Here is a 10,000-nt window from a genome sequence, read left to right on the forward strand (position 1 = left end):
CATTAAGGGAATTCCAAAGATTCAGAAGGGCTATGCAGACCCTCTGCTATGGCCCGTTGTTGCAGTTGAAGGTTGGACAACAGAGCCTCTTTCTATATTTATAGAGCAGGAGTTAAAAAACTCAGTCACACTAGCACCTAAGGTTCTAAAGGATACTCCAGACTTTCTATACTCCCTATCGTCATGCATGCTGACATCTATAGAGCTGCAATTTTATTCTGTGGGAACCATGGATATCAATAGCCTGTTTACAATGATAGCAAATGATTATGGTATCCAGGCTGCTGGACATTTTCTAAGTGACAAAGAAGAATATGCTAAGGAGATAATTGATCTACTATGCATACTTCTAAGTATGATGACCCAGCACTGTCAACTGGTTATCAAGGAGCCTCAGTCCACGCCACTGACAACAGTGGGACACATTCACTGAGAGGACAATGGGTACACATGCAGCTCTCTGCATCAAATGTAATTTCCCTTAAGAGCACACAGAGACCACAGTCAGTTCAGGGCTGGTTTTTCCCTCTTCCTCCAGATCTCCAGTAAGACTCCACACTGGCACAGCTATAGAGTTGAGATCTCAGCTGAGTCATCAAGCCAAGACCTCCAGCACCCTCTATGTCCAACCAGTGCTTCATCCCTGCCCACGTAGCTGACACACACACTCTTTGAGGTTTGATTTACACACACACACACACACACACACACACACACACACACACACACACACACACACACACACACACACACACACACACCTGGGAAAGGCTGGCACAGGTTTACTAGCTATGTCCCCTTCTTCCCAGACTATCAGGTAGTTTCCACAACCACCAGTCACTCCTTATTAGATACTTTAGGGCCTTTAACAAAGGGTGTCCAATCTTACTGTGTAATACTAATACAAATCGTAATTTGACCAAGAACAAGGCTATTAGGAGTAGTCCACAAAGTGTCACCAAATAAATATGCAAGTACTCTCAAAACTTAAATATCTCTACACAGATCAGTCACAATGAAAGATTTACATATATTTAATAATAAATAAAAGAACAAGAAAATACTAAATATATAATCTGAAGTTGTTAATCTTCTTCCTATTCATCACTGATGGGTTAGATTCTGAGCCATTGGAACCGAGTCAGCCTTATACCAAGCTTGCGTGCACCAAAAACTTTCAAGCTAAGCTGCTACCGACAATGCCCTTTGCTCAGTTACCTCAGATCTTGTTAGCCGCGCAGCCATATAGCAGCATTTCACCAAGCTCTCCAGCTAAGTGCTTTTTCAGATATATTTACTAGTTTGAAAAAGTTTTTTCTCCTTTTATAACTTGTTCTTGTTGTTCTATATTGCTTCAGCTCTACCCACAGGTATTTCTGTCTTACCATTGTTGGTAATTTCTTGGTATTTCTAACTTTCTACCTTTGCGGTATTATGTTACCATTGTTGGAATTTGCTTTCTCTCTCCTTCATTTCCTCTCTTTCCTCTCTCTTTCCCTTGTATGTGAGTGCGTGTTCTGGGATGTCTGATAAGAAGGGAACTATGGGGTTTAAACAGTGTTCTTTTTGCAGTGGTAAACTGCCGAATAGTGACCTCCATGAAGAATGTGTATACTGCTTGGGGGTTCCACATTTTCGGCGAAACCCCTGTGTGATATTTGTACTAGTTTCAGTCAGCGGATGCTGAATGAACATCATAACAAACTTATTTTAAAGGGCCTGCTTGCTTCTTCTTTTTCAGAGGTCATTTCTGTGATGGAGGTCTCATCCCCTCCTTTGGACAGAAACGTCCTCGATTGGACCCCTCTTCACCGGTCAGTGACCGAGGTAAAGGTCACAAGCGCAAGGCCCATAAGTCCTCATCTGAACATCATTCTGCCTCCTTGGTGCACACTACCACATCTGCTCCTAGCTCGGCTCCAACGAAGTTTACCAAGGTAGCCTCATCAATGCCCACCCCGGCACCGACAATTACAGCACCGCCTACGGCCTTGGTACTGACCAGCATATTGCACTCCCCCTCAGGGGCATCAGTGAGATCCACCAGCAGCCTTTCCAAATTGGATGTGGTGCGCCTTTTTGATCAGCTGCTGACTGCTAAGGGAATCTCAAATCTGCCTAGACCCTATACCATTCCTGGCTTTGGGTCTATTTCTCCAGCAACCCCTACTTACTATCCTCCCTTGGACCCCTTGGTTCCAAGGCTCATCTATCCAACTTTTACTAGAGGGATTCCTTCCTTGGCACTGACAACAACTCTGTCTGAGGCTCTGAGATCTCTTTGGTTGCCGGTTCCATCAGAACCCACCCTTCTTCAATCTCACGCTTGGGGGGTGGATCCCCCGGTTCCATTGTCAGCCTCAATTTTGGATCAGAGGGTGACTACTGCTCCAAGCTTGATTGAGGCTCCATCCCCAGAGGCAGACCGTCTGGAGCAGGTTGTGACCCTGGTTCTGATTTTGTCTTCTTCGGTTCCGGGCTCCCATTCCTCCTCGGGTGGGCCCGCTTTCCAGTTGATGGAGAGGGCACTTGCTGCTAGCAATCCTCCATAGTTGGTTATTCCCCCAGTTCCCTCTGAGCAGCAGCTGTCAAAGGCCACCCCCCAGGACTCTCCCCTGTCCAGGCCATTTCACTTTCTGAGTCTTCTTCGGATGTTCCCACCGAAGAACCCCCTCAGAAATGGGTGTGTAAGAGGAAACACACGGACACCCCGGAGGAGTCCCTCACAGAGGATATGGACTGCGATGATGGGGAAGGGTCCCCACGGTCACCCCCTGACAATATCTCCTTCGGGGACATCATGGAAATCTTGAAACAGAGGGGTGACTGGAAGTCCTCAACCCCTTCCTCAGAGGAATCTGTATTCCTGCAGGCCTTTCACTGTCAGCCCTCTACTTCTTGGGTGGCCCCCCTTGCCGATGAGTTGGTTAAACTCATCGTGCAACCAGCTTGGAAGAAACCCAACTCCGTTGAGGCCAATCCCAGGAGATCAAAGTACTCTCCCCTCCAGAGGATCAACCCCATTGGTCCAGAGGCGCTATGAGTGGTGGCTGCCATGAAAAAGGACCTTGCAGAAGAGAGTCCTGTTGTTCACCCACCCAACAGAGAGTCCTGGGCAGTGGACAGGTTAGGGATGCGAGTCATTGCACCAGCAACCTTCATGGTTAGGTCTCTGAACTTTCTGGCACATTTTACAAGGCTCCAGAGAAATCTTATCTCAGAACTATCAGGAACCCTCGTGGGTCAAGTATCGGATGGAGCATGAGATAAAGTTGCTTCCCAACTTTCCACCCTAGAATCCATATCTAATTCATCCATGAGGTTGCTGTCACATGCAACTGAAGGAGCAGCTAGAGCTGCAGGTGCAGGCATAGTCAGGAGACATCATGCTGGATATGCATCTGTGACCTCATGGACTCCTTCAAGTTTTCCTTTCTAAATGCCACTTTTGAGCCTTCGGCTCAGTTTGGTCCTAAGGTCAAGGATACACTAGCAAGGTGGGAAGACCTTGTCTCCCATTGGCCTGTGCTTTTCCAAACCTCAGCGTTCCTTCTCCAGGAATCAGAGGAGCGGAAAGATGTGGCACAAGAAGTCTCAAGGTCCTTTCCGAGATGCATGTGGTGAGGACTCCTCCAGAGGCAGAGGGGTTCCAAAAATGGAAGACATCCCTTTTGGGGCAGAGGGGGTCCCCGAAACCAGGGCTCCAGAGATTCCTTTTCAGGTAGACCATATCAGCAATCCTGAGGTGCTGCCCAATTGCTTTCCTCTGGAAGTAGTCGGGGCGTGTTTCTCTCTGCACCAAGCTGCCTGGCTATCCATTAAGAATGATCAGTGGGTGCATAGAATCATTACCAGAGGCTACCATATTCCACTAATATCCTATCCAAGACCTCCGAAATCCCTTCCCAATGTTCCATCCAGTCAAAGGGAGGAGACAGCTTCTGAAATATGAAAGCTATTTCAAAAACGAGCCATCCAACAGGTCCCCTCAGATCACTGCATATCAGGGTTCTACTCAAGATTCTTTGTGGTGACAAAGAAAACAGGGGACTGGAGACCCATTCTGGATCTCAGTCAACTAAACAAATCAGTAGTTCAGACCAAGTTCCACATGGTCACGATTCAATCCATCCTCCCCTTTCTGTGGAAGGGTGTGTGGATGTGCTCATTAGATCTCCAGGATGTGTATTACCATATCAAGATGGACAAGTGCTCCAGGAGCCTCCTTTGCTTTTGGTTGGGAGCCAATCACTATCAGTTCAGCTCCCTGCCTTTTGGTCTCTCAAAGGCCCCCAGAGTGTTCACAAAATGTCTTGCAGTTGTAACAGATCATCTGAGACTTCAGGGATTCCAGGTGTTTCCATATCTAGACGATTGGCTCCTCTCCACCCCCACCAAGCATCTTCTGGTTAGGGCCCTCTGCTGCACATTGGCTCTAGTGGAGTAATTAGGCATCACCATACACTGGGAGAAATCAAACCTTCAACCATCACAACAACTGGATTCCATGGGGGCAATATTCAACACTGAGTCAAGCCTAATCTCAATTCCTCTACAAAGGCTTCAGAGACTCAAGGCACAAGTTCAGGTGATACTCTGTCAAAGCAAGGTGTCTGTAAGGGAGATTCTTCAAGCCTTGGGATCTATGGCTACAGCCATCCCCATAGTCCCCTTAGCCAGACTACACATGGGATTATTACAATGGTTCCTTCAGGCCCAGTGGATACCCAACCTCCTCCCCCTGAGCTCAAAGATTCTCATCACCAACATTTGCAAACAAGATCTCCTCTGGTGGATGAGTACAGATGAAAATTTTTGGTGTCATCCCTTCCAGGTTCCACAGCCCAGCGCCATGGTGACCACGGATGCTTCCCTGATGGAGTGGGGGGGGACATTTCCAGGGAGAGTCAGTCCAAGGAACATGGTCCAATGTAGAGGTCAGTTTGCATATCAGTGTCTTGGAGTTAAGAGTGGTGCTGTTGGCGTTGCAAGCTTTTCATCCGCTTCTTCCTTCCAGAATGATTGCTGTCCAGTTGGACAGCATGTCCATGGTCTGGTACATAAACAAACAGGGAGGGACCAAGTCTTACCCTCTTTGTCACGAAGCCATGAGAATCTGGCAGTGGGCAATAGCTTCCAACCGCTTCCTGATCGCAACGCATATCCTGGGTAGCACCAAAATGATTGCGGACAGGCTGAGCAGATGCATCCATCATCCTCACGAGTGGTCTCTCAACCTGAGTGTGGCAACGGAAATTTTCAGCCGCTGGGTTCAGCCATGCTGCGACCTTTTCATCCTCCCCTTCAAATACAAAATGCAGCAGCTACTTTGCCCTCTTTTCCCCTCTCGGGGAGTCACCGAGAGATGCTCTAGTCCACGATTGGCCCATGGGTCTTCTTTATGTTTACCGTCCGATTCCCCTTGTTCTACAGAAAGCTATTCAGTTGAGAAGCAAAGTGATCCTTATCGCTCCATTCTGGCCTCGTCAAGTGTGGTTTTCCTTCCTTCACACTCATCAGTTACAACCTCCTTGGATCCTAGACACTCAACAGGACCTAATTTCTCACCCACAAGGGCTGACTCCCCCAAATCTGTCCACCCTCAAGCTGACAGCTTGGTTTCTCCACTTCCGTTAGTTGCCAGGCAGGAAACCCTCTCTTCACCTGTCTGGGATATTATTTTGGCTTCTCATAAACCATCCACCAGAAAACTTTACAGGGATAAATGGAAAAGATTCTCTATTTGGTCATGTAATCAGGAGCTAGACCCATTCTCAGCCCCAGTAGCCACTATTCTTCATTATTTGGCTGAGCTGTTCAGCAAAGGGGCCTCAGCTTCTACCATTTGAGTCCATCTAGCAGCTACTTCCAACTTCCATAATGGGTCTGAAGGAGTACCACTTATCTCCTCCCATCTTTGCAAGACCTTCCTCAAGGGTATTTTTCACAGCAGGCCTCCCATCAGGCAGCCAGTGGAGGCATGGAATTTGTCCTGGGTTCTGCAGGCTCTTTCCCAGCCCCTGTTTGAGCCACCTGCCACCTGTGATCTAAAATTCTTATCATGGAAATCCTTATTCCTGGTGGCTATATCTTCAGCAAGATGAATTTCTGAATTAAAAGCATTATGTATCAAGAGCCCTTATCTGATCTTTCATAAGGACAGAGTATCACTTCAAACTAACCCAACCTTTTCCACAAAGTGGTTTCTGACATTTTGATTAACCAGTCCATCGAACTCCCTGTGTTTTCCCAAATTACTCTAACAAGGGAGCATATTGCCTACATTCCCTGGATGTTCATAGACAATTGCGCTTTTATCTGGACAGAACTAAATCACTTCGCAAGTCAGACCAGCTTTTCATTTCCTTTGTGGGCCCTAGAATGGGAGGTGCAGTATCAAAGGTTACTTTGTCTAAATGGCTCAGGGATTGCATTGCCTTCACATATTCACTTACAGAGGGATGTAAGACTGGCTAAATCAAAGCTCACTCAACTAGGGCTATTGCAACATCTGTTGCCTTTCACTCTAGGGCCTCCATGGATGACATTTGTGCAGCTGCCATTTGGGCCAAGCCCCACACTTTTATCAAGCATTACAAATTGGATATGATCTCCAGGGGAAGAGTGGCCTTTGGTTCAATGGTTCTCAGAAATGTTCTTCCATAAGGGCCACCCAGGTTCTCCAAGTAGCTGGGGACTCGGTCCTATCAGTGATGAATAGGAAGAAGATTAACAACTTCAGATAAAGAAGTTAAGTCTTACCATAACGTTCCATCTGAGTTGTTGATCTTCTTCCAGTCATCACACCCTCCCACTGACCCCCTCCTAAGGTTCCTGGCGCATCTTCTGGGCCTTTGTGGTGTATTAGGGTTTCTGCACAGAGATGGCCTCTGACTTATTCTTTCTCTATATGTTGCATGCAAACTCGATCTGAGGTAACTGAGCAAAGGGCATTGTGGGTAGCAGCTTAGCTTGAGAGTTTTTGGTGCAAGCAAGCTTGGTATAAGGCCAAATCGGTTCCGAGGGCTCGGAACCGAACCCATCAGTGATGACTATAAGAGGATCAACAACTCAGATGGAACGTTATGGTAAGACATAACTTCTTTTTCACAGTGACATCAGAGTTCAGGGCCACAGGAAATATCTAAAATAATATTGCAGTACAGGCTCATACAATTAAAGAAAAACAAAATCTAAACTAAGCTTCACTATATTCATGACTGTATCTAAGAGAATTATACTATTCCCTAGTAACTTACTATTAGAGCAAGGCAGATGTGGTGAATGTTTATTGTCAGGTCCAAGACTGAATGCAGAATACTCGGTCACGCTAAGAGACTTCTCACAATAAACTGTCTTTCGGCTTTTCCCGGTTAGGGGTCTCCACAATGGAATTCCAGTCCACTAATGATTGGCAGTGAATTTTTACGGTGTCGAGTTGCCAGCCTGGTGCCCAACCTTCAAAGAAGGCACACCCACACACCATCAGTGATCACTATAAGAAGATCAACAACTCAGATGGAACATTATGGTAAGACATAACTTCTTTTTCACAGTGACATCAGAGTTCAGGGCCACAGGAAATATCTAAAATAATATTGCAGTACAGGCTCATACAATTAAAGAAAAACAAAATCTAAACTAAGCTTCACTATATTCATGACTGTATCTAAGAGAATTATACTATTCCCTAGTAACTTACTATTAGAGCAAGGCAGATGTGGTGAATGTTTATTGTCAGGTCCAAGACTGAATGCAGAATACTCATACTTAAGAGACTTCTCACAATAAACTGTCTTTCTGGTCATCTGACTTCTAGTTCTCCACAATGGAATTCCAGTCCACTAATGATTGGCAGTGAATTTACGGTGTTGAGTTGCCAGCCTGGTGCCCAACCTTCAAAGAAGGCACACCCACACACGCTCGCACCTACCTGCATGTCTTTAAATTCACTTGACCGCAGGGAGGACATGTTACTGCTGAGATAGCTTGCAGAATGACATCATTTCTGGTCATCTGACTTCTAGTTCTCATGCAATCCTACATTGCTGAAGATGGCAGTATTTAGCATCTGCCTATAAAAATACTCATACAAGAGCCTTTGCTCAGATCTTTGGCAGATGATGGAATCATAAAACAGTTGTATTCCTTCATGCTTCCAAAGTAGCAATTAGTTCACCCCGAAGACAATATAGAAAGCTTCCTAGTACAGACTTTGTGTATCTAGCTGCATTGAAATCTCTCAGCCAGCCTCTTTCTGGCTGAGCCCATAAAATAATTTAATTTCAGATATTTTTCTAAAGTTTGTTGGACTGAAGTTAAGCTCCTTTATTCCAGTTTCCACTGTTAAAATAAATGCATTTAAACAGTTACAATAGTGCATGTACATTTCTACTCTGGAATTTTGTAAATAATTATATGTCATTTATGAATGTCATGTGTATATCAAACTGCTCTGTACATATGTTTGTGTTGAAATGGTATTTGTAAAGTGCTGTATTTAAGATGTATCCACAGTGAGCCTACTGGAAGTACTAGGTATGCTGGCAGTACTTCTTTTTGTCACGCTAAGTATTGTGCTGATGAATGTTCTTCTTTCGGCTTCTCCGGGTTAGGGGTCGCCACAGTGGAACTCTGGTCTGCTAATGATTGGCAGTAGATTTTTACGGTGCCGAGGTGCCAGCTCGATGCCCAACCTTCAACGAAGGTACACCTATTCTATGCATGTCTTTTAAACACCACTTGACCACGGGGAGGACATGCAGACTCCACACAGAAGGTGCACCAGCTGAGAATCCCGCGGCTATAAGTATTGTGCTGAAAAATAATATCTTTATATATGAAGAGAGGTTATACTGGAAAAAATGGGGGGGAGTTACCATGGGCACCCCTGTTCAAATAGTTATGCCAGTATAGTCCTGGCAGACTGGTAGCATGAACATGTATTGAGTAATGAAGTTTACCGTCCATGTATAAAGTACTACAAATGTTTTGTGGACAATGTTTTCATCATATGGGAAGGTATGATAGAGATGCTGAAGAATTTTATTGTATGTCTTGAAACAATTGCGAGTTTTCCAAGGTTCACTATGCAACATTCAGATAGTAAAGTAGAGTTCCTAGATTTTTTCCTAGAACTTGATGAAGGAGAGATTAATGCAGCCATTTTTAACAAAGATTGTAAAAGAAATAATCTGTTAATGCACAACAGCATGCATCCGAGACACATATACAACAATATTCTCAAGGGCCAAATGTTAAGAAACTCCAGACTACACACCAGGGAGAAGGATTTCAAGCAGGCAAATTTATTACTTGGAAAACAATTTATATCAAGGGGCTATAGAAAGAAAGAGGTTGTATCTCAGATAGATGAGATCAGGAAACAAAGAAAGAAATGTGGAAAACCAGTTTTTTTCCTGTAGAGATGATGGTGCCCTCGGAGCTGGAAACAACGATAATCATCCACCCAATAATTCAAATTCCAGGGTCATTCTTGCATACTGTAGTGACATTCAATATGAGTGTAGCATTATAAGGGACAACTGGAAAATTCTGTGAAGTGGCAAGAAGATAAGAGAAGTAGTGGGTGATGTTGCAGCCTTTTCCTTCAGGAACAACAAAAACCTAAATCAAATGTTATGCAAAGAGTTTCACAGAGTTATATAAACTGGAATAAGACTAGAACTTTTCCCTCTAGGAATTGTACATCCTGCAGATATATTTCCAAGTCACAAGGTTTTATACATCCTCTTATCAAGAGAAGGCATTTTCTGAAGTTATATGTCAACAGTGTTTTGGTTTTTATGTTGGTAAAACCAACAAGCAATTAAAAAAGAGAATATCCAAATATATCAGTGATATCTGTTTGAATGATAGGAAGAACCCCTTAATGAAGCATATTTCAGAGAATGACTCCAATAGTTTCTTCTTTGTTTTATGGATTATGTATAAAAATCCTTGAGGTGGGGACATTGTGACAGAAACTGAGTTAGCTGAA

The sequence above is a fragment of the Protopterus annectens genome, chromosome 11.part0 (genome assembly GCF_019279795.1).
Source record: "Protopterus annectens isolate FY-2018-M chromosome 11.part0, PAN1.0, whole genome shotgun sequence".
In the NCBI taxonomy this organism is placed as follows: domain Eukaryota; kingdom Metazoa; phylum Chordata; order Ceratodontiformes; family Protopteridae; genus Protopterus; species Protopterus annectens.